Raw genomic sequence first — 24,479 nt, forward strand, 5'->3', positions numbered from 1 at the left:
TTGACAAAATTGTGAATAAGCCAGGGGAACATCTTTAGATTTCCCTTTTCTGTGAATTATGATACCCTGCTGTGTGAATTATGATACCCTGCTGTGTGAATTATGATACCCTGCTGTGTGAATTATGATACCCTGCTGGGGTTTCACACAGTTTATTCCATGGGATGGGGGAAGCTTCCTGAGTCAGGTTATTATAGTTCCTTGCCTTTATAACTTACCAATATGAAATCAGCTATCCAAGGGGCTTTGACCAAAAAAAAAAAAAAAAAAAAAAAAAAAAAAAAAAAAATCTATCTGTCTGTCTATCTATCTATCTATCTATCTATCTATCTATCTATCTATCTATCTATCACCTATCTACATACATACCTACCTGTTTATATATCATATATCTATTGCTATCTATATCAATGAGGGGAAATTCTCTAAAGGTATATTTTCAATGAAAAAGTGTCATAGTGCTTGGTAAACACAAAATATTCTTAGGATTTATCTCCATTTCAGGGCATGAATTAAAGAGCTACTGAGGGCCTTCACGGGGATTTGGCGTTTTAATCCCTGAATATGGTTGCTTATAAGATGTTTGAAAGTGTCTGGATTCCTTAAGCAGAAAAATAAATGTTTTCCCCCAACCAACCAAAACAAAACACTGTGCAGAAGGGCCACAAAGGAATGAACAGGGTATTTAATGAACCTCTTCCACCACTTTCTGATTTCATACTGGAATGAAATTTAAAAAAAATTATCTTTGGGTACAAGTTTGACTCAATTGGTATGAAGTGGAAAGAACTAGTAACTGTTACTCTCAGACCTGCTACACACCAGCAAAATATTCTTGAGTTCCCCTTAATCTTTAGCTCTACCTAGTGAAAATACCATGGCCCTGAACTCCAAAGGAATGGAGGGCAACCAGGGTCCCTAAATAATCATAAGGGACAGAATGTCCTGATGACTCATGTGGGGTTGAAAATTCTGTGAGAAATATGTATTTCTTGAAGGAAGTTTCTTGAAGGTTGTTTTTTTTTGTTTTAGTTTTTTATTTTTATTTTTTGGCCTTCTATTAGATACTTTCTGTATTTACATTTGAAATGTTATCCCCTTGGCCCCCTCCACTCCCATCCCCCTCCATCCCCCTCCACTTGTCTTCATGAAGGTGCACTGGCTCCCAATCTTCCTCTCCACCTTGGTTTCCCCTACACTGGGAAAACATGCCCTCACTAGAACAAAGGCTCTTCTCACATTGTTGCCAGACACTGCTATTCTCTGATACATATGCAACTGGAGCCATGGGCCTCTCAATGGTTGGTGTTCTAGTCCATGTAAACTGTGGAGGATTTGGTAGGTTGACAATGTTGTTCTTCCATGAGGCCACAATCCCCTTTCAGCTCCTTCATATGCATCTCCCCCAACTCTCACCCACCAGCACCTTCACTGGGGTCCCCATCCTCAGTCTGATGGTTAGCTGCAAGCATACTCAGCTGCATGACTCTGGCTGAGCTCCTGAGAAGGCTTCCCCATCTGCTTCCTGGCAGCAAGCACTTCCCAGCACCAGCTATAGTGCCTTGGCCTGCTGACTGCAGAAGGGGTGGATCCCCAGGTGAGGCAGCCCCTGAATGATCCCCTCTTCAATCCCTGCTTTTCCAATTGATCCTGCACCTCCTCCTGTGAGTGTTTTGTTCTCCCTTCTAAGAAGGACTGAGGCTTTCACATTTAGGCCTTTCTTATTTTTGAGCTTCATAAGGTCTGTGAATTGTTTCTTGGGTATTTAGAGCTTTCTGGGGCTAGTATCCAATTACCAGTGAGTGCATACCATGTGTGTTCTTTTGTGACTGGGTCATCTCACTCAGACTGATATTCTCTAGAAAACAGCTCATTTTAAACAAGAAGTTTATTTAAACAACAAGATGCTCAACTTTAAGGGAAAATTATCTAGAAGTGTTTTGTTCAAGAGTAATTTATCCCTACGTAAAGACAGATTGCCCTACATGTAACCGGCACATGAAAAAAGTCACAAAATTGTCTTTGCTTTTACAATGGTAAACGAAAAACATTAAGATTCTAATCAAGCAAGGTATTCAAGGATTCTTTGTTGCTGGGTTCTTTGTTAAAACAGTGAGAGCAAAATAGCTTACTGGAATATAAAGAGAAGAGTTGAATGAGCCACGGATGGAGAAGTGGGTATTTTCACAGTACTTTCTCCAGACCATCTCCATCTGATGTAACTAAAACACCACACTGGCCATTTAGTTTAAGAAAGCAAAGAATACAAGAACAATACGCTTGTGCACATATTAAGTACAATAAAAAAAAATGGGGCAGGAAAATGAAAGAAGAGAGAAAACCATACTGTCTGTTTTGTTGGTTGGCTGCCCATCAAACTGTAAACTGATCTGCCTCATTTCAAACCCTTCTGGTAATTCTAGGCTTTCATTAGTTTACTATGTGGTGTTTGCCTCTTAATCTTAAACTGCACCAGAGATCCATCCTGTCCCACCACCTTCAAATTAATATGATTGTTGTTCTCAGTCTTGACTCCTTCTCTGGGTTTCTTGTCAGCCATGGTGAGCATCAGAGTCTCCTCAGCTGCTGCTTCACAAAAGAGGCACCAGGTCCACACTGAAGGGGCATAAAAGCAGCACCAGGAGCAACAGAAGAAGGAGGTGGGCCACAGTCTTGAGTTTCTAAAAAAAGATTGTGACAGTCATTGGTTTTTGTTTGTTTGTTTCTGGATGAGAAGATATAGAAATCTTTTGAGGAAGAATTGTATAGAAGGAAAGGAGGTCTGGGTGGAAGGTAGTATAATTAGATTTGACAAACTCATCATCAGTGATATTTTGAATCAAGCCCTGTTGTGGGATCAGTGAGAAATGTTTGCTACTCTCAAGGGTTCAGAGCTGCCTAGGGCAGTGAGATATATAAACATTGACTTAGGACATAACTCCACAAGACAGCTGCCACATGTATAGTGAACAGAGGAAGTTGAGACAGCGAATTTCCTTGGAAACGTGAATCCAAGGAAATTATATAGGAAGTAGTCTGAAAGAGAAAGGTAGAGGGGAGAAAGACGATGGAGAGGTCTGATATCAGTGTGTGATTCCTCTACAACCTTGAACTATACAAAGCTTTGGGAAGCATAGTTTCATAGCTTACTTGGCTAAACACTATCTGACAGTTCGTCAGCCACTCCTGAGAAGAATGAACATGAAGTCTCCTATACTCCACTATCACACTTGGTATGGATAGTCACATGTTTCATGGCAGAACTAGCATGATTATGAGGTGTATTCTCATCCCTACTTGAGCTATGTCATAATTCTTGTATATGCGTTATTTTTATCTCTAGAATCCATAAAACCGAATTTGATAAATCACGTAAGAATATCAGTTTGTAGACCCGAGTCAGTCTGTTATTTTACAGTATGGTTATCATCCACAAAATGCTGGCATTTGACAGACTGCTTCACTTAGCAGAGCAGATTGGCACCAGGTTTGCAGATTGTGCTCTGTCCTGTCCTGCTTGGCCACACTGCTATACTTCATACTGGGATAACACTGAACGGACCATGTGCTTCAACTTCATTGCAGAGCTGTTCATCTGCTTGGAAGGCTTTCTTCTTGGCTTATGATGATGGTTTTACTTTCTTCCACCATGTTTCAGTTCAGTGTCTATTGCTTAAAGAGCCCTACCTTAATTGTATACCAAACATAGGTTTCTCAGGTACTCTCAGCAGTACCAGCCCATTCAACTTCATTGTAATTCTTCTTAAAGTGTACTTTTTCCTTTTGTTTTTGTTATTGTTAGTTTGTATTCTGTTTTTTCTTTCTTTAATTTAATGTTGTGTCTAAGATACCTGGAAAGCTTCTTGTTTTTTTCTTCTAGGTTCAAACCACCCAGTACAATGTATGGGAAAACAGTGATGAATATTGCCATTAACATGCCATAATATTAAAGTTATTTTAACTTTCTTAACTCTTTGGTGAAAGAATATTTATCTTGGGTTGACAATATTTGAGGGAAAGAATAAATTTTGTTTCACGATCAAGACACAAATAGCGTCTTTGGGCAAACTGCCATTCTTCTGAGCCAGGTATCCCCCTGTGTTTAATCAAACAGTCCACCTAATCAAACTGTTGGAATATTAAGAGAGAAACAAAATGTATACTTCTGAGCACAGTGCCCATGGTCCAACAGATGCTTAATTGATGCTTGATAAATGGATGTGTGGGAGGAATAAAGCATGCAGTTCCTTGTATCTCTTCATATATTTTCAGAATGTCCCTATTGCTTTAGAGCTACGAAAGAGCCAAGCAAGGGCAGGTTACATGAAAGCAAGAAAATCTTCTGTAAATACTCACTCCATAGACATAGGGTCAATGTTGCAGAGGAAGAGAGATACCAGTTTCTGGCCCAGTTGTGTAAGAAAGGGCATTTCACCACACTCTCAGGTACTTGAAGATTTTGATGGATGGAAATGTAGGGTGGTGAGCACTATGGTCAAAGGCACGTTTATAGGATGAGAGTCATAGTTTGAAGAATCTATGTTGTAAGACAACAAGGTAGAAAAGTTCATTTCACTTGACATCTATCTGTCTTGAAATCAAATATGGGGAAGCTCCTAAATGTTGAGATGAAGAGGTTCACCATAGCTCTGTGCATGTTGGTGAGTCTTGAGCTAGCTAACAATACAAAAGGTGGATTAAAAAAAAATTAAAACAGGAAACTATTTTATTCAAAAGATACCCAAAGAGGTAATTCTTCTGTATTGAGTCCAAAACATCTGTGTTGAAGAAGGTCTCATGTTGATGTGTTCGGTTTCAGTGAAGGGAGTCTCTAACTTGTTCTCTGGGAACTACTATGTGTTCTTCCCTGAAGTGGAGGTTTTAATCCCTATCATAAAGGAGCTTACATTACTAGAGAGATCAAGAGATCAAATCAGTGGTGGTTAATTCAATTTTATACACTTAAATTCATAGATTTTTTAGTCGTTTCCATGATTCAGGTTTTGTGCTAATGGCTAGGTGGAGTTAAGGATAAAAGGACATTCCTGCTTTTAACAGGACTCATTTTTCCCTGGGGAGCAAGGTTAGCAAACACCTGACTTTGTACTACATGGCTAAGAGCCTGTAAGAATGGTGTGGACTTGAACTGACACAGACATAAGGTAGAAGAAGTAACGGAGGGTAGACACTGGAAAAAGCCTTCTCAAGAGCGATTCTGAGCTGATTCTTAGAAATATAAAAAAGACTGTGGTCTATAAAACATGAATGTGCATGTTGTAATATTTAGGTACTCTGTATCTAAATCTACCTTCTAGAAGTGTGATCGTTTGTTAGGATAAGTTGTTCTATCCTCAGTCTCTTCACCACAGAAATGGAAAGACTTTCAGGGACTCTTGTAGGTTTGTTGAAGAACATAATGAGGATCAGAAAAGTTTCTTATAAATAGCCAGATAGTAAATATGTTACATGTTGAGGGTATATGGTCTTTGTCTCAGTTGCTCATCTTTGACATCATAGTGGATAACAACTATAGGCTTTAAGACAGTAGATGGGAATGACAATTGGACAAACATATAGACACTACTAAGTTGTGCTCCTATACATGTTATGAAATATTATTGTGGTTTTTTTCAGTCATTAGAAAATATGAAAACCATTCTTAGATCTCTACCCATATAAATTCAAATGGAATGTTAGATTTAGTTCATGAACCATGGTTGCCAATCCTGACAGTAGTGTGCATAAATATATCAGCATTATCCATGGTATTAGTGGCCTTTCTCCTTAACATAACAAATATATAACATGAAAAACTCAGGGGATAAAGGGTTTATTTCAGACTGAAGTGTTAGGGGATACAATCCATCATGGTGGGGAAAGCATGGTGACAGCAGAAGGAGGCTGTTTGTCACACAAATAGACTAGTCAAGTGAACAGGAAATGGGGCTGAGCTATAAAGCTTCAAGACAAACATTCAGTGACCCTGTTTTTCTAGCAAGGGTCTACTTTCTAAAGGTTCCACAATCTTTCTAAGCATCACCACCAGTTGGAAAACAAGGTCTCAAACACATAAGCCAAGGGGGACATTTGAAATTCCAATGTTACCATCAATCTATGATATGGCTCAGAAAATGGAGTCTGAAGTGGGAGTCTAAACATTCATACCAGATTCCAGAAAAGACTTTCTGCCACATGGATATTCAGTCATGAAATGTTAGGCATCGCAGCAAGGCAGAATACTGATACCTAGTCCCTCCTTTCCTTCAGATTTTTCTGTACATTTTTGATGTGGGTTATTTCAGAGCTCTCGGGATGACAAGGTAGAGCCAAGGAGAAAGACAGAAGAAAACAGGAACTGAGGGGAAGAGAGCACCTTATTCTAAGAGTACTAGTTGTTATCTTGGGTTCTACTCCTGTCCTATGCAGGAATGAATCAAGCTTTACCCAAAGGCATTTGAGCATGAAAAATGAAGCCTACAAGATACACACTATTCTCTCCCTCACTACTCAACCTTGGTACCCTGTGAGGGGAAGATTCAGTGCTTTGAGAAAGAAAGGTGTAAATCATTATATGAATGAAATGAATACATATGAGTACCAAGAAACAATTCTTAATTTGAAGCCATGTCTTTCCCATAGCCCAAGGGAAGGCATCTATTATATCTGTCTGTTGTCTCATTTCTTTTAAGAATTCTGAATGCAGTTAGCTCATTTCCTTTTCACAGAATTTTTTTTATATAGGGAAAAAGTGTTGCATGTTTAATTCTCATACCCCAGGATAACTCAAAGCCATGTATAGCCAATGAATCTCAACAGACATAGTAGTCTCCCTGATGCTTCCAGGCCATGGTCATAAAACAATCCATACTCATCATTGAAAAGCAACCTGTGACTCTCCTACTTAGCATCCCTGGGAGAGCTACACATTAACCCAGTCTTTTGACAGGGCACATGCTTTCTCCATCCTCTGAGGCTTTTTGTGTTCCAGTTATATCTCTTCCCTCACTGTGGATTTAAGTCATTGCAGTTTCTGGAAGTCAAGGCTTGTTCATATGTTCTGTGCCTGAGCTATGCTGTTCTCCTAGAATCCATGTTTTCCATTCAAGATCAGCTCAATTCATGTGAAGACAAGACATTACAAAGGAAATAATTTGGAGAAGCTTTGTAACAACTAGAACTCTAAAAATTTCCTTGCTACTTTCAAGGTCCAGACTCAGGAGAGCAAACACTGCAGCAGTGGGCGGTGAGTCCAGCTGATGAGACTGACTCAAATGGTGAGCATCTTCTGTTCACTACTAGTTCAAAATCCAACAATACATTTTTTAGTGAAAAGATGAACCATGACTGAATTCCTCACTCACTAAGAAGGAAGCACAAAGATGTCAACAAATAGAGGGTTCCACAGAGAGTCCAGAGAAGGGAGAACTGGATCAAGTTCTTAAAGACTGCCCAGTGACACTTGGATCTTGAGAGTCAGAAAGATTTGAAGATTCGAGAATTGTTGAAAAAGTGAGTGTGGGTGAGTTTGGTTGCCAGACATTTCTGTACAAAGGTGACAGGATGGAATAATGGACTTTCAAAGAGAACTGAGGCGAGGTATGTGGGAACAGGGAGCACTGAGAAAAGTAAGGAGGTCAGGGACAGATAGAGAGTAAGTATCCTGTAGAATCACAGATGCCAAATTACCCAGAAACTCAGTAAAAAAAAAAAAAAAAAGGACTCTCCTCCTACAATTTGGGTGGGCAGAAGCCTGGTATGTACTGAAATTGGAATAAGATGCTGCCACTGTGCTTTCTGCCACCAGCAAGGTCATCAATGATTTAGAATTGTCTTAGGGACTCCTAGTCCACTATTGCCTTCTGGTTATTTTATTAAAAATTTTCACAAAACCATTAGGTAAACAGTATAATATTCTTAAGTACAAGTTAAAGTGCATTTTGTAATAAGAATTCAGAAAAGGCTGCAGGATATCTGTGGTGTGGGTGTGTGTGTGGGCACGTGTGTATGTGTGAACACATGTGTATGTGTGTGTAAGTGTGTGCATGAGTGTGTAAGTATGTGTATGTGTGCCTGTAAACCTATATGTATTTACCTACTTTTTAGTAACTGAGGGGTTTTTCCAGCATTTCTGCTTGAGCTTATGTGGCCTTTAAAGAAGAACATTAAACACTTGGGTAGTAAACAACAGTACCAAATAACACATTCTCAACTTTACACAAATATAGAAATGGATTTTTCCCTTGCTGTATACAGTCCCCTTGGGAAATAGCGCTTAATTAACTAAAGATGGTCCTTGGCATTAGTATTGATTGGTCTTGATTTGATTTGGAGTCTATCACTTGTCATTGTTCCTTCCAGGTGGTATGTGGATCGCTTCTTATTTCTGCTCAGTTGGCCTGTACTGAACCTATACAAAGTGTCAAGAATTGCACCATCTACCTAGCAATACTGTTGCAGTCATCACAATAGTTATGTTCTAGAATCAATCCAGATGCCCATCAATGGGAGAATAAAAAAAGAATGTGGTGTATATATACAATGAAGTGTTATTCCACCATTAAGAACAAAGTCACAGTTTTAGGAAAACAAATAGAACTGGAGATTGTCATGTTAAGTACCATAAGCTAGACTCAGAAAAGACAAGTATATCTTTTTCTCAACTTTGTGGCATCTACCCTCCAAAGAAAGAATGAAAGTAGAAGTGTATTTTGAAAGAGGAAGATGAGTAGGAGATGGAGGAGAAAACAAGGGTAAGTGTGAGAAATAAGGACAAATCTAAGTGTACCTTATCTACATGTATAAAATTGTCAGTGAGACCCACTATTTTATACAAGCAATATACATTAACAAAGAAAAGAATTATCCTATGTGTTAAGAAAGAGAATGTTAGTAGGCCTGCAGGTATAGGATTTTAAAAGTCCTTATCTTGAAGATTAAATATCCAACAACAGGTTTAACTTAACCTGTTCTTTGACAAATTCATACAAGCATAGAATACATTCTGATCACCCCATTACTCCACATATCTTACCTTTCTCCTGCCCCTCATCTTCTCCTCCCATGAAGTCCCACCCAATTTCTGCTTATTTCTGCTTTTTTGTTTGTTTGTTTGCTTTTTGCTTTGTGACCTGCTTGGTTAAATCATGGTCACCAACAGGACTGTGAAGTTATGTACTGAAGCATGAATAACTTATCAGTGGCTACATCACTGAAGACAATGAATTTTCTCTTTGCCGGCAACCCTTGACTTTTAGTACTCTTCTGGGTGAGACCACAGACTCCTCCATTTATCTCTGAATGTTTGGGGTGCTGGTCTTGCACAAGCTGTATACAGTTAACTCTACCTGCTGGAAATTTATGAATGCCACAGCCATGCCATGACTGTAAGATAATGTTTCAAAGCCCTGCTCATTTTCTGGCTCATGCCTTCTTTTTTCTGTCTCTTTCGTTATGTTCCCTGGACTTTGGAGGACATGATGAGTGTCCTATTTAAGACTGAGCACACAACAGTCATGAGCTCTCATCACCTTGAGCAGCCATGTGACTCTGCCTTAATTGCTGTCCATTGCAAGGGAAAACTTCTTTGCTGGACACTGAAGGTAGCACATGGGCATAACCCTAAGTATTTAGAAGGCAGCCTGATAATATTTCAATTTATAACAAATGTTCATTTTTAGTGCTTGATGGGTGAAACTGGGTACTCAACACCCTATAGCCTAGAAGGTAGTACCTTATTTAGCCTGACCAGGGGTGTTTGGAAGGGTCAAGGAAGATCATCTCTAGAAGCTAACACAGTGTAATTACCTTCTGCTTTCTATTGGTCCAGCTGTAAAATCAGGGCCTTCAAAATTGGCACTCTCTGAAGTCAATACACATATCAAACTTGATTGTTGTCACTTGCTTAATAATCTTTTTTGGAACTTAAACAGAGAGTGTTTCTAAATTGCTCTTCATGTGTTTATACTAGTATGTTACATTATCTGACACATAATGTGTACATTTTAAATACTTTATTGGATATATTTAATTTACATTTCAACTGTTGTTCCCTTTCCCAGATTCCTCTCCATATCCCCTATTCCCCCTTCCCCTGCTTCTCTCAGGATGTTCACTCACCCACCCACCCCCTCCTGCCTCCCTGCCTTGACATTCCCTTACACTGAGGCATCAAGCCTTGGCAGAACCAAGGGTTTTTCCTCCCACTGATGCCCAACAAGGCCATCCTATGCTACATGTGTAGCTGGGGCCATGGGTCTGTCCATGTGCACTCTTCAGATAGTGGTTTAGTCCCTGGGAGCTTGTCTTGGTTGTTACTGTTGTTCTTAGGGGGTTGCAAACCCCTTAAATGCCTTCAATTCTTTCTCTAACTCCTCCATTAAGGACCCCGTTCTTAGTTCTATGGTTGGCTGCAATTGGAGCTATGAAGAGACACTATGACAGAGGCAACTCTTACAAAGTAAAGCATTTCATTAAGGCCTACTTACAAGTATACATGTTTAGTCCATTGTCATCATGGTGGGAAGCACGGTGGCACACTGGCAGACAAGGTACTAGAGAGGTATCTGGATCAGCAGACAGCAGAAGTGAGAGAGATACTGCTCCTGGTTTAAGCATCTGAAACCTGGAAATCCACTTTTAGTGACACACTTCCTCCAACAAGACACAGACACACCAAGGACATACTTCCTATTAGTGCCACTCTCTAATGACCAACCCCTTTAATATATGTACTTAGGCGCAGCACCATATAATTCCACGTGACTGTAACATGTCTTGTTAGTTAATTGGATGGTCAGTAAGTGAAACAGGAAACTACACTATTTTAGTGGTGTAAGCCTGAGGGAATTAAAAATTTTTTTTTGTGAGAGGCAAAGTTATAGGTCTATTATTTGCCAAATTTCCCACAATATATTAGGGGAGATGGTAAATACATAAATTTCATTTGCCAACATATTTCTAACTTTCATATGGTTTTGTAAGATGGAATGCACACTTGTTTTTCTTAGACAATATACTTTCAGTATTTCTACAGAGCCAGAAAGCAGTGAATCCTTATAAGCATCCAGTGACGTCAGCACTGGTGCTGTCTCAGTTTTACCACCCTGTGGCCTGAGATACTCAGTAGATTGCTTATGATAACCAGCTAGGAAATATCAAGGTTAGGATTTCAGGTAAGTTCCTGGACTTCAAAGTGTATGTGTCTTATGACTAAATATTAAACTGGTTAGAGACTCAGTAAAAAAAAAAAAGCTCATTAATTAAAAATATTTAAGTGCTCTAAAGAGACTTAAACTATTACCTTTGAATAGTGTGTACCTTATGAAGTAGCATGGAGAGAAAGTGTTGGCAATCCCTCTATGTCAGCCCTTTGCCCTAGTAACCTATAAACTTAGGTTTTCTCTATAGAAAATACTTCTCCATATCCCCTCTACTCATGTATGTATCCTATTCTGGTTCCTAAAAAGCTCTTGTTCAAGTTTCCAGCATAAGATTTAGTCGCACACTGCTTTGTTTCCTGTAGATGTTTTACCAGCATTCATGTCTTCTGTGGTATAGTGGCCACTACATATGCATTTACATTTTTCTTCAATGAGAGCCTTTGTTACTCCTTCACCACAAACATTCTTTAGAAAACCCCAAACCCCAAAATGAGCATTGCAATTTACTGCTGCTATAGAAATGTGCAAATACAATGTTTGTGGTTACTCAACTCTTCCTGCAGAAGGCTTTCTTTCTTAAAATCCAGCAAATATTTAATTTGTTGTTCATAAAGCAATTATTGTTATAACTTCATTGTGCCATATTTGGTGTCATGATAGTAGGAACAGAATTCTTTCTATAACCCTTAACAGTTTCTGTTCTGTTGTCTTGAAACCTCTCTAAGAGGAATAAAATACTTTATTCTAGTGCGATGGGTGCATCTTGTTTTTTTTTTTTTTTTTTTTTTTTTTTTTTTTTTTTTTTTATAAAACAGTAATAATTCATTGTTTATTTTCTTGTCATGGAGAGTATGATTCTTTCTAAATTCAAATTTTCCACCCAATAACTCTATTTTATGCTCCTCTCCTGGATGGTCTTTCATTGTTTTGTCTCTGCATCAATTGTCTCCAATGTCCTGCCCCAATACCACCTCAAGGCGATCTTCAGCACTCACATCTTTGTAACACCTAATATAATAATACCCAAAACTTTCTAGTGTATGGGCAATTCAATGTGTCTTAGTTCAAGCTTTCTCAAGTTGGGAACCAATTGCCTTCTTGGGAGTCAGGTGTCTACCTTTGTCTCTAAGTTGGAGATGGTCATATAGAATATGTCCATAATGATCTCAGAAATGAAGCTGAGGAGTAATGCTAACTCAGTGGATAAGGCACTTATAGGACCTTGTAACTCAAGTCCTGATTAATATACTAAATATTTCTCATATGTATTCTCATTTCTTCTCCCATCCTTTTCCTTTGGACTTCGTGTCCATAGAGTACAATGGTGGTTTGTTCCTTGATCTGCTTGTTTCTGAAGCACTCAACCACACATCCAGATTCATATGCACTCCAGAGCCCTGAATTGAAAAATGTCAAGTGACCACACCACTTCCCTAATTCTGAGTTCATCAATTGCTTGAGGTGTCCAATGTGAAGTGAAGGATTATGCTGTAAATATTACTTGGATCCAGGCTCTATTCTTTCTCCTTATCACGCTGCTCCACTGGGCTATTTTAAGTAATTTGATGTTCACATGACCACACCTTCTCAGCTTCCTTCTATCTCAGATTTTTTCTTATGGTATACATGGGCTTCACTACAACAAACTCATCATTAGTTGAAAAATGTCTCAAGTTAAAAATGCATTTAATACACCGAGTCTAGTGAACATTCTAGTTTATGCTAGCGTCTCTGAAACATTAACCTACACTTGGACAAGATCATCCAACAGAGTTTTATAATAAAGTATTTTAAAAACTCACATAATGTTTTGACTATAGTAACCTATAGAGTTATGTTTGTTTCTGCCCATGATCATCTATCTGCTTCAATTGAGCTTCATAAACCAAGATCACAATATATATGGCCAACACAGAAAAAAAGTCCAGAACTTAATCTATCAAGTATGATGCCTATCGAATGCATATTTTCACCTATGACATTTGCATGGTTATGAGAGACAGCAACATAAAATGACATATGTGGCCCCATTGTGACTGGGGTTCATGGAATGGCTGTTGAGTGAACGAAATTAGGGACTCCAGAGATGGATCAGCAGGAAAGAGTGACTGCCACATGGCCATGGACCAGGTTCAGGGAATGAGCTATGAAGAACTGTGGCAGACTGTGGGAACAGCCTCTGTTCTAGAAATTGGTATAGTATTTTTCATCTTTGCAAGTTTTCCTAAATGTGCTCCTCAAATCCCTAGATACACATGAATGTTATGCAAATTGTAACAAGTTTAGCTTTCCAAGCAAAGCACACTCTCAGCAAAATGTCATCTTATTATAATTTTTATAAAATGAAATCAATTTAACATTTCAGCTTTTTTTCCATGTGACTTAGAAAAACTAATTGGCATCATCAATTAGCAAATCTGGAAAATGTTGAAATAGTTTTAAAACAGTATTTTTAAAGAAATTATGCCATGTTCTTGAAAGTTGTTGGGATCAAATAATTGATATAAGAAAAATGAAACTGCCTTAACATTTGTGAGACTTAACTTCATTATCTGTAAAATGGAAAGTAATTAATATCTTAGGTATTTTCATACTGATATGGTTATAAAAATTGAAATCACCTCCATTCTTATTTTTACCTTTTGTTGTGACAAAAAGATCAATACTCTATCTCTCTACTTCAAATTCCTAAATCTAAGATTGTAAGTATTATATTGATTGACTAGCTTGCCAAGTCTTAAATACTTTGAAAAAGAAGACAAACGCTAGACATCGTATCACTAAATCTCAAACTCAAAAGAAGGAAAAAAAAAATTACATCCAAGTAGAGAGATTGACCACTTAGCAGACAGGAAGGTGTGAGCATATTTACAAAAGATGAAGGGGAAGAAACCTGGAGCTGCACAGTTGAACATTGAACATTTTTAGGTAGATGGAGACTATATGGAATAAGTGTCCTTTTAGGAGCAAGACTAAGGAAATTAGTAAAGCAAAACAGACAGAAGAAATGGAGACAAAGACTATTGCTTCCCACTGAACTCAACTCTCCTTCTTACTATTCACTCTCTTTTTTCTTTTATTGGATATTTATTAAATTTACATTTCAAATGCCATCCTTTTTCCTGGTCTCTGTCATGAAATGTCTTATCCCATTTCCGCTCCCCCTGCTTTGATGAGGTGCTCCCCAACCCACCTGCTCCCTCCTGCTTCCCCGCCCTGGCATTCCTCTACACTGGATAGGACCAAGGGCCTCTCCTCCCATTGATGCCTTCCTCTGCTACATATGTGGTTAGAGCCATGGGTCTCTCCATGTGTACTCTTTGGATGGTGGTTTAGTCCCTAGGAGCTCAGGGTTGGGGGTCTGGTTGGTTGATATCTTTGTTCTTCTTCTGGGGTTACAAATAATCAGGATAAACTAACCTTGGTACTTTGATGATGATGATATTATCAACACATTTTGATACCTTACATTTAAAAAATACCATTCATCATAATATAAAACATGACGAAAAGAGAAGATGATAGGCTAAAGGAACTTAAATGAATTGTCAAATAGAGGCCACAATGCTTTGATAATTACAGCTCATTGTTCCTGTTGCAGAGGACCAAGTGTAGAGTTCAGTTTCTTGCATCCATATTAGGTTGTTCACTACTAATAATATCTCTATCTCCAGGGCATTTGATTCCTTCATATGGCCTCTTATAGTTCCTATATACATATGGACACATATAAATAAAAACATTTAAGTGTCAAATTAAGAAATGTATATTATTTTTCTCTTGTGACAAATATGAGATAACAAGTTTTCAGAACTAAGATTTATCATGACTCAGTTTTATAAATTTTATTCTGTGATTACTAACCTGTGATTTCGGCTTGTGGTAGCATATAAAGGCTGGAGCTTAGGTTAAAGTAGAATCTTTCTTGGATGGGAAATGAAAAGGTGAGAAAGCAGAAAAGAAACGGTTCCATTATAGTCTTCAACATCACCTTCAGTGACCTAAAGCCCCCTGTTACAACCCACCTTATAAAGTTCTACCCAATATCATAATTTTTGGAAACATATATTAAATAAATGGGTCTTTGGGGGGAAACATCAGAGCTTTAAATTATAGAATAACACAGAATTAATTTTCGTCAACTTCCCCTTTCTTCTCTGAGCACCAATAGATTTGTGCTAGAAAACACTAAGTACTACTTATGTGTACACGTTTTAAAACATTTCAAATTTATTATTCTTAAAATGTGGAAAATAATTCTCAACAACTTACACCACTGTTGTGACTCTTAAATAGAATATGTACAAAAGTAACTTGCAAACTACACAACAATATTTGCATGTGAGACTTAAAACACTGTTTAGTATAGCACTTGATGAGAGATCAGTGAAAAGATGAGGTAGGAGAAATGACAGAGATGGGTTCACAGAAGGTCTTCAGGGTCATTGTATTAAGAAACATGATGTTTTTCCAGAATAAATAAGTGGAATATTGTTGAGAGAGTAAGTAGTAAGAGATGTGCTATGAGATGATGAGTTAGGATGCTAAGCCCAGGGCAGATGACAAGGTAAAGAGAGGGCAGAAAATCAGTGGAGTTTTCCAGTCACATGGGTAACAGAAGGAGAGAGTTTCGGTTGGAATGGTGATGGAAGGGCTGGTGGGAGATGGACTTGCCTGGCAAATATGATGTGGGGTATGACGGAAGGAGAGAACCATACTGGAATTGTAATGTGTTCTATACACAGGAAAGACAGGTTGCTGTCCTTTGTGGTGTGAAGGCTGCACAGGATACAGGCTTGATAGGGAGAGGGAAGAGTGCAGTTTAGGATATATGAAGTTTGAAGAGTGGGCTGGGTATCCAAGTAGCTGTATCTGGTAATGAGCTGTCTATCATACACTAGAGATTGGGTGATAGGACTGGACAAGAAACTAAGTGCTGCTCATGGGAGACAAACGCATGCAGGACGCTTCAGTCCAGGTGGCAAGGAGGTTTACTCAAGATAATTTTACTTTCCTTTTAACTTTTTTACATGAAGTGTGTGTGTGTGTGTGTGTGTGTGTGTGTGTGTGTGTGTGTGGGTGTGTGTACTTATGGATAAATGTCAGAGGACAACTTCTAAGACTCATTTCTCTGCTCCTACCATGAAGATTCAGGAAACAAAGGCTCAGCCTTACCCGCTGAACCATCTCGCTAACCCTATTTTATCTTACTTTCACATAAGTCCAGGAACTAGAGGTTCTAATTGCTTTTCCTCTCTGTCCTTCCATCTCTCTGTCCTACAAAGGACTAACCATTTACCTCACACTTTCTTGTGCTTTTCTAATTCTTTTGTTGCTTCTAACCTGTTTCTCAAGTAAATCCCAACACTGTGTTGGGATTTTGATCCAAGCTATAAGGAAAGCTATGGAGATGTCAGATGTAGGAAATGAGAAACTGACCACTGAGAAGCAGAGATGAGATTGTTACACATCTGCCCACAGATGTAGGTGTGACTCAAAACATCTGCTATCAACCAGGCTCCTGTCATACGTGTAAGTTAATTTGGTCTGTGTTTTCGTGGGACCAAACATTTGTGGTTTTTAGAGAGCATACTGGAGGAACAGGCCTATTGATATCTTTTTTCCTTTCAGAAAGTAAATATTTTAGTGGAGAAAGTTTATCTCTGAGAAACCTTAAGATATATTCAGAAAAAATGAGAGTTGATAGATGAGCAGTTGCCTAGAAAAAAATGACTCGTCTTTAGTTATTTTGTTTCAGATTAAATGTTACATCATCTCTAAGTCATCATTGATTTCTAAAAGAATGAACAGCAAATCTGTGCTGCTCAGGAGGTATAAACAAGATTTATTACTGAGGCAGTGTACTTTACTTGCAAAAAGCGATCAGAAAATAAAGGGCAACCCAGGCTAGGGATGACCTTGAAAGATTCTCTGTGCATTTCTTTCTATGTGTGAACTTACATTGTATAAATGAGAATGTAAGATATTTCTGTACAGCTTTCTATTCTCCTTTGACAAAAGAGCTAAGGGAATTTCAGTGTTTTTGGGCATTTGTTTATAGAATTGTTTGGGGACCTCTTATCTATGTTTTGGCTATCTTATGCTGGTACTATTGTAGCTGGTTCCTATTGTCTTCTTTTAGCTCACTGGGCTATATGCCCCTGGAAACACACCAGGAGAGATTTTAAAGGCCTCAGGCATCTTCTAGTTGTCTTTCCACTTCAGGTATTGAACTTCTGAGGCTTTCGGAGGGTTAAAGCGTTTACTAGTCAAATGCATAAAAGCTACAGATCAAGAATTAAAAGCAAGAATCTAGACTCTATGTCCAGTGCTCTTTTTCTTCATCTCTGAATTACAGGGATGCTAAACCAGGGTAGCACACTATCAAGGAACATCAGAGGAGTACATGGTAACAGAGATGTTCTGTGTTATTTTAGAGTTTTCAGTTTTACTTCATACTCTGAGACCCCAAATTTTCACAGATGAGTGAGGTTACAGGGTGGAGTGTGTGGAGGAGGCAGGTTTGGGAAAGGAACTGGTGAGCTCAGGCTTGCAAAACCCACAGTTGTACAACAGCTCAGTGCTAGCCAACACCCTAGGGTGTGCAAAATGCTAGGAGAGTGCACAGCCACCTGGGTCTTGATTCTGCTTTCAGATAGTAACTGCAGGGCCCACCAACACTCCCCACTGCAGGTTATACGTTTAACATTCAGAAAGTAACTGCAGGGCCCACCAACACTCCCCACTGCAGGCTATACTTTTAACATTTTGACTTTCTGAACAGTCAGGGTTGGTCTTCCATTTGAGGCAAATGAGCTACAGTGTTCCTTGAGTCACTCTCCAAGCCTCCTTGCTGGGGAAGAAGAGGACTATGCTTAGAAGGCTTCAGACCACACAAGACAGTGCGTGGTGGGCTGAGGTGTCTATGCATTCTGTCCCATTGTGTAAATGGGACACAGTCTTCAACTTTTACATTTTCACAGCTGTGACTTACTGAAGAACAAGGTGGCCTTGCCACTTTATGCCTAACTTCTGTCCATGAGTGCAGGATCAATACCTGCCTCTACAGTAAAGTTGCTCACAGCCATGACTTTCCTCTGCTCCTCTGTCCTCTCTGCCACAACTGTCAACTTGATATAAGCTAGAATTATCTGAAAAGAAGAAATGTCAATTGAGAAAATTCTCTTTACCAGATTGGTCTCTGGAACAATTTCCTTGTTGAAGATTGATGTAGGAGGATCCAGCCCATGGTGGTAGTGCCATCCATGGGCGGTGGTCCTGACTCCTGTTAGAAACTCAGCTGAGCAAGCTCTAAAAAACAAGCCAATAAGCAGCACTTCTGCAAGCATTCTGCGTCTGTTCCTGCTTTCAGGATCTTCCATGCTTGAACTCCTGCCAGAACTTGCTCAGAGATGGATCTTTATGTAAAAGTATATGCTGAAATCAGCACTTTTTCCCTAACGTGCTTTTGGTCAGTGCTTTATCACAACAGTGGAAACCTTAACTAAGATGAGGTCCTTTTTAGATCCCCTATTTTAGCTGCCTTTGGTGTTGCCTCCCCTTCTTTACACAACTCAGAGATTTCATGTATGGGCACCTCCATGCCAATGGGCTCTACATTTAGGAATTTAAACAACTACAGAATGAATATAGTAAAGAAAAAAATCTATGTGTCTACAACATGTATATTTGTATTTTGTTATTCCCATGAAGTATGGTAATTACATAATAATTCCTACTAGGCATTATAAGTAATCTAGAGATGATTTAAAGTATCTTGGAGAGCACGAATGATTATACACAAGGCTAACATCATTTTACTGGGCTCTTGAGCATCCCTGCATTTTAGTATCCAGGATGCAGAATAGGAGGAGATGTGAATCCCGAATCTAAGTTCCTGCAGATTCTGAGGACCAAGTGAAACCTTATAATCTTTAAAACACCATTGAAATTTTCAGCTGCATGATAACTGCTATCTTACGTTCTGTACTGCCATTATGAATCAAAGCTCTTTCACCAGTAGTACATTCCAAAATGCCGGCTACCTGCGAAACATGCATCATTAATGAAGGAGGGAATATCAGTTAACTTAGAAAGGGTCCATTGCTTATCAATCCCAGCTGCAAATTATCTGCATGACATTGATAGTTTTCTCTAGTACAGCACTTAGGATATTTACTTAAATATTTGCAGTGATAAAAGGGTGGGTAAGAAATTGCGCATTCATCAAAAGTAGGCAGACTGATAGAAGCATATAGACATGTTACTCATCACAAAATTAAATTACCATATGTACATGGTTTGACTTGTCATTTATGTACTCATATATTTATAAAGCCATCATCCTTAATCACTTGCAAGAATGAATGAATGCATTTAAACAACAAATGTTTGCAACATAAGCTAATGGTTAATTGAAAATTTCTTCTTGAAGGAGAAAGCTCAAAGACAGTATGAGAGAAGACAAAGGCTTTTTAAGAGAACATCAAGACACGGGAATAATATATAGTCTGAGTTTAGTTCAATGTAAATAAATTCCTTGTAAGATACCTCCAGTTTGTTCTTTTTAAAGGATGTTATACAGAAAGACAGTTCAGTTTAGGAAACAGAGGATTGATCTGACATTGGGAAATAGGTTTAGATTCTCCACATAGTTGGTTCTAACTATATGACAAGAAATTACATGTCTCCAAATCTCTTGTCTCATGTTTAACCTGAGACTAATGGTACAACATTGCAGTTGGGTTGTAGCACCACAAACTTATGACAATGCTTTGAGATACTAAATAAATCTCATTTGCATTAATTATTTCCCACCTACCAAGCCATCTCCTGAAAATCCATATTTTGTGGTCCCTCAAAACATCGCTGCTCCTAATACTAATACATTATCACCACTACTGCCCTTAATGACAACACTAATAGTTATAGTGAAGATTTCTTGAGAGTTTACCACATTTTTGCCATATCTCAGTTTTTTCCCAAGAGTTAAGCATTTGTAACTCATGATGCACTTATGCCATACCTTTTATAATTTCTCCAATTGTGTAGATAAAGAATGAACAACATGGGCAGAGCACCGAACCTTGTAGTCACTACCTGGTATTGCTTGCAGCAGGAGGCCTGTAATCTGTGTCCAGTCAGGTCCCATCTGATTGAATATCTTCAGGATGAGCATCTACAACCCTCCCACACTCTAGCAGCTGGTACTAGAGGTTCTGCTTAGAAATGATGCCTTGAACATTGTGATCTGGAGGTCCTGCCCACTAGTCTCTTCCAACCACTCTTCATAAAGACCTTCAGTGGAAAACACACAGAACTATTGAAGACAGTGGTGGCAGCCTGGCCTTTTCCATGACTTCCTGTGGGACCATTGCTGAAAACCAATGATGTGGAGATGATACAAGCTGTGCTGGATGGCGTTGATATACTGGTGACACAGAAGGTTAATCCCAGAAGGGGGAAGCTTCAAGTGTTAGATTTGAGAGATATTTACCAGGATTTCTGGGATGTATGGTCTGGAAGAGAGGATGGAGTCTGCTCAGCAGATACTGGGAGTAAGAAGCAAATTTCAAAGAACCCTTCTAGTTATGCACTGAGGCAGCATTTAAAGGTGGTCCCCAATATGAGCCTCCTCTTCTATCTGAACAAAGTCCAAAAAATGCTTGCTGCAATGGTCCCAGAAGAGAAAAGACTGTTTGCAGTCATGCTCTCTAAAGATGAAGATTTGTGTCTTCCCAACGGAAATTACGAAGGAGGTCTTTAATATTTTCCAGCCAAACTATATTGAGAATTGGAAATATGCACACATGATGTCCTGTTCTTCCTAGGTTTATTTGCACATTTCCTTGGCCAGATGAAAAACCTTCTCAAATTTCATCTAAATCAAATACACTTTGTGTATAGTGTTGTGGGTGTGTATACAGTGGCAAATGTAAAGAATTATGTTGCCAAATTTCTTTCTCAGTTCTACAAACTCAACCCGCTCCAGCATCTCTACATAACTGGTGCCTACTTTTCCTATGACAACATGAAAGAGTTATTCAGATGCCTGCAAAACCCCTTGGAGTCATTGCCTAGGACTTTCTGCCATCTCTCCAAGTCAGACTTGAAACACAGTTCAGAGTGTCAGAGGCTCTATCAACTGAAACACCTGCACTTCAATAGTGTAGTGTTTTCCAAGTGATGTTTCAAGAGTCTCTGAATTCTCCTAAAGAATGGATCTAAAACTCTGCAGACACTGCAGTTAGAGCACTGCAGGGTGAAAGACTCTCAAGTCCTCTTGCCTGTCCTGAGCCAGTGTTCCCAGCTCACCAGCATCAATTTCTATGACAATGATTTCTCCAGTTCCGCACTGAAGGACCTTCTGCAATGCATGGTCAATCTAAGCAAGTTTTCTAGAGGGTTATCCTGCCCCTCTAGAGAGCTATGATCACCTGTGTTATGTTGTGGTGGAGAGATTTCCTCATCTGTGTCCTGAGCTTGTGAATATACTCATGACCAAAAGGCAGCTACAGTCACCTGTCCTTGTTGTTGGAGGTGCTGTGTCTATGACATGAATACCAGACTTTTCCTTTGTTGGCAGTAAGTAGGAGATGGATTCTGGATGCTGTGGAATGAATTCTCAGGAAGTACATTCACCACAGAGTCCTAAAATTTATGGCTTTATTTGAATTAGAATCCAAATGTTGTTCAGTGGATTGAGACCAAAGGGGTGACTTGACATGAAAAACAATAGGATAATAACATCACGTGTGTTGTGGAATCAGAAAGACAGTTCTGCATTTTTAAGTATGCCTTCATTAGGACAGGATCAACAGTTACTTCCCTATGATATATGACCAACTTATGTAATGAATGTTATTTTATTGTGTGCTGAGTTACTGATGTCAGCTTTCGGTTTAACATCATAGTATCCTATGACCTCATGATGTATGATCAATGAAATTGTCATCTAAGGCATGTTGGTAGTTAATGCATTAAAAAGTCAATTATGACATTATAAAAATGGTCAACACAGAGAGGCTAAGTCACTTGTTCCATAGCACACAACTCATAATCAACAAGAATTTGAACTCACACAGGAATCTGAGATACTAAGCCTTGAGGACAATCCAGTCCCTGTCTAATAATAATAGTGAAGTTCATGGTGACCTCAGCTGCACACTACTTTTTCTTTTTTTCAGATTGAAGCTGTCATTTCATCCTGGCAGAAGCTCTATGAAACAGAAGTTATTGTCTATATTTTACAGCTGTGGAACTTGAGTCAAAAAGATTAAGGGGATTTTCCCAAAGTCACACTGTTCCCAACTAATAAACCCAGACCTCTTCCCTTTGATGGAGCTGATGAGAAAGTTCTCCTACCCTGTTTCAGACTTGACACATTTCCACAGGAGAAGCTAATTATGGAGACCCTAACTTGGTATGGAACATTTTTATTTGTTTGTGGCATTGTCTCTGCTCTGTCAAAATCAGGTCATAATGCCAGTTATTTCTGCAAGCACTAGGCAGCTTTGTGAGCTTAGACTGAGCTACAATAGGCTTCTGTCCAAGATGTTACCAACATGGGAAGAACGTATTCTGAGATGACATCCCTGGGTGAACTCAACTCATGATGTCAGGGTCAGCTTCTCTTCAGGTGCTGATCTTTCTCACATTTCCTCTGGGAGCATGTGGTTAACCTTAGATGCAGCATGCCCATGTCATTACTTTCTGTAGATTTTAAGCATGAGCCTTCTTCCCTGCTGTCTGCAGCTTTGCGTGCTCCACACCTGGCCCTGATTCACCTGTTTCAACTGCTTGTCCTGCTGTCTCTCAATAATGTCATCTTGGAGTGTTATTGCAACTCATACTAAGGTGCTTCTTCACCAAAGGTTCAGCTCTTTACACTCTTGTCTTGGTTGACAGATCTCAGCTTACATATGACCTACCTCACACAGCGTTCATGGCACACTTTTTTCTTCGCTCTTCTATCTCCTTTGCTTTCATCGCTTCTCATTATAGCATTTATTACATCACTTAATACATTAAAAATTCTTACCTTTAACCACCCATCTTTTGTTCTATGTTATAAGCTCTTTGTGGCTCCTAGCTTCCATGTTAACATCAGGATACATGAAGGCATTCAATATATCACTGTTGAGAAAACACTGATTTCTATCATTAAAGTCATAAAATGCTTCAAGAAGAATCTCTTCACTCATATCCCAGTGAATCATTTTGGTACAGATATTTTCTCTTCTTTTATACCATGTCCTTAATGCCTGGTGTGAATGAAGTAATCAGTAAATGAGAGTCGACAAGAATTCTAACCTAATTTTAGGGCATGGCTTGCCAATCCATGAAAGGCCCTCAGCCACGCATATCTTTCCATACATGTCTTTGTAAGAGCTCCTTCTCTGCTTTGTGGACTAGATGCAGTTCCTCATTTTTAGTCAATAGAAATAAGCAAAGATGTTTGATGTCTTAGTTAAATTTTCATTGCTGTGAAATGATACCATGACTACAGCCACTTTTAAAAAAGAAAACAATTAATTAGGGCTGGCTTACAGTTTCAGAGGCTTAATCTATTATCGTGATGGTAGAAACATGGCGTTCCAGATAGACATGGTACTGGAGAAGGAACAGAGAGTTCTATACCTTGATCCAAAAGTAGTAGAAGGAGACTGTATTTTATACTGGTTGTAGCTTAAACATAGGAAAGTTCAAAGCCCAACCAAATAGTGACACACTTCCTCTAGCAAGACCACAGCTACTCTAAAAAGACCATGCTTTCTAATAAAGCTATTCCTTATGAACCAAGCGTTCAAAGACATGAGTTTATTGTGCATATACCTATTTAATCCACTACAACTTAATATAAGTTTTTGATACAGCATCTCATATAGCCATTGGTTGGTTTCTAATTTCTGATCTTCCACCTATCCCTCCCTGGTGCTAGGGTTGGATGTGTGTAGTAGTAGAGTGGGCTTTTTTTTTAGTGGGTTATTAAAAGGCTAATGGTTGTATGTTGGGCCTCTCTCTTTTCTCAGCCCAGAGACACAATTTGCCATATTGTCACATTTCTCTTGAAAAAACCACGTGATATGGTAAGTGTCACAGTAACAAATTTGTGTGTATGAGCTGCCAACAGCTGCAGGGATGGCTCCTCACTAAGAATGAGGTTTCTGATGACTCTCAATCACATATTTATTGTACCTCTGTGAGAAGGGGAGCCAGAGGTGCCTACTAGATGCTTACCTAGATTTTTGATACAGAGCCTGTGAGGGCTAAGAACTTGTTTTGCTAAGACAGTACTCTTAGGAGTCATTTAATACATAG

The 24,479-nt window shown here is 38.9% G+C and overlaps 1 pseudogene across 1 annotated transcript in view; it reads left to right on the plus strand.

Annotated features, from left to right (window-relative positions):
* LOC308438118 (PRAME family member 12-like) overlaps positions 1–21,747 on the plus strand; it is a 59,560-nt pseudogene extending 37,813 nt beyond the window's left edge. The window contains exon 2 of the transcript in view: positions 20,477–21,747. The product of the transcript in view is annotated as a PRAME family member 12-like (transcript). The remainder of the gene's footprint in view (positions 1–20,476) is intronic.
* The last annotated feature ends 2,732 nt before the right edge of the window (positions 21,748–24,479 follow it).

Source organism: Micromys minutus (genome assembly GCF_963924665.1).
Source record: "Micromys minutus genome assembly, chromosome: 27".
Lineage (NCBI taxonomy): Eukaryota > Metazoa > Chordata > Mammalia > Rodentia > Muridae > Micromys > Micromys minutus.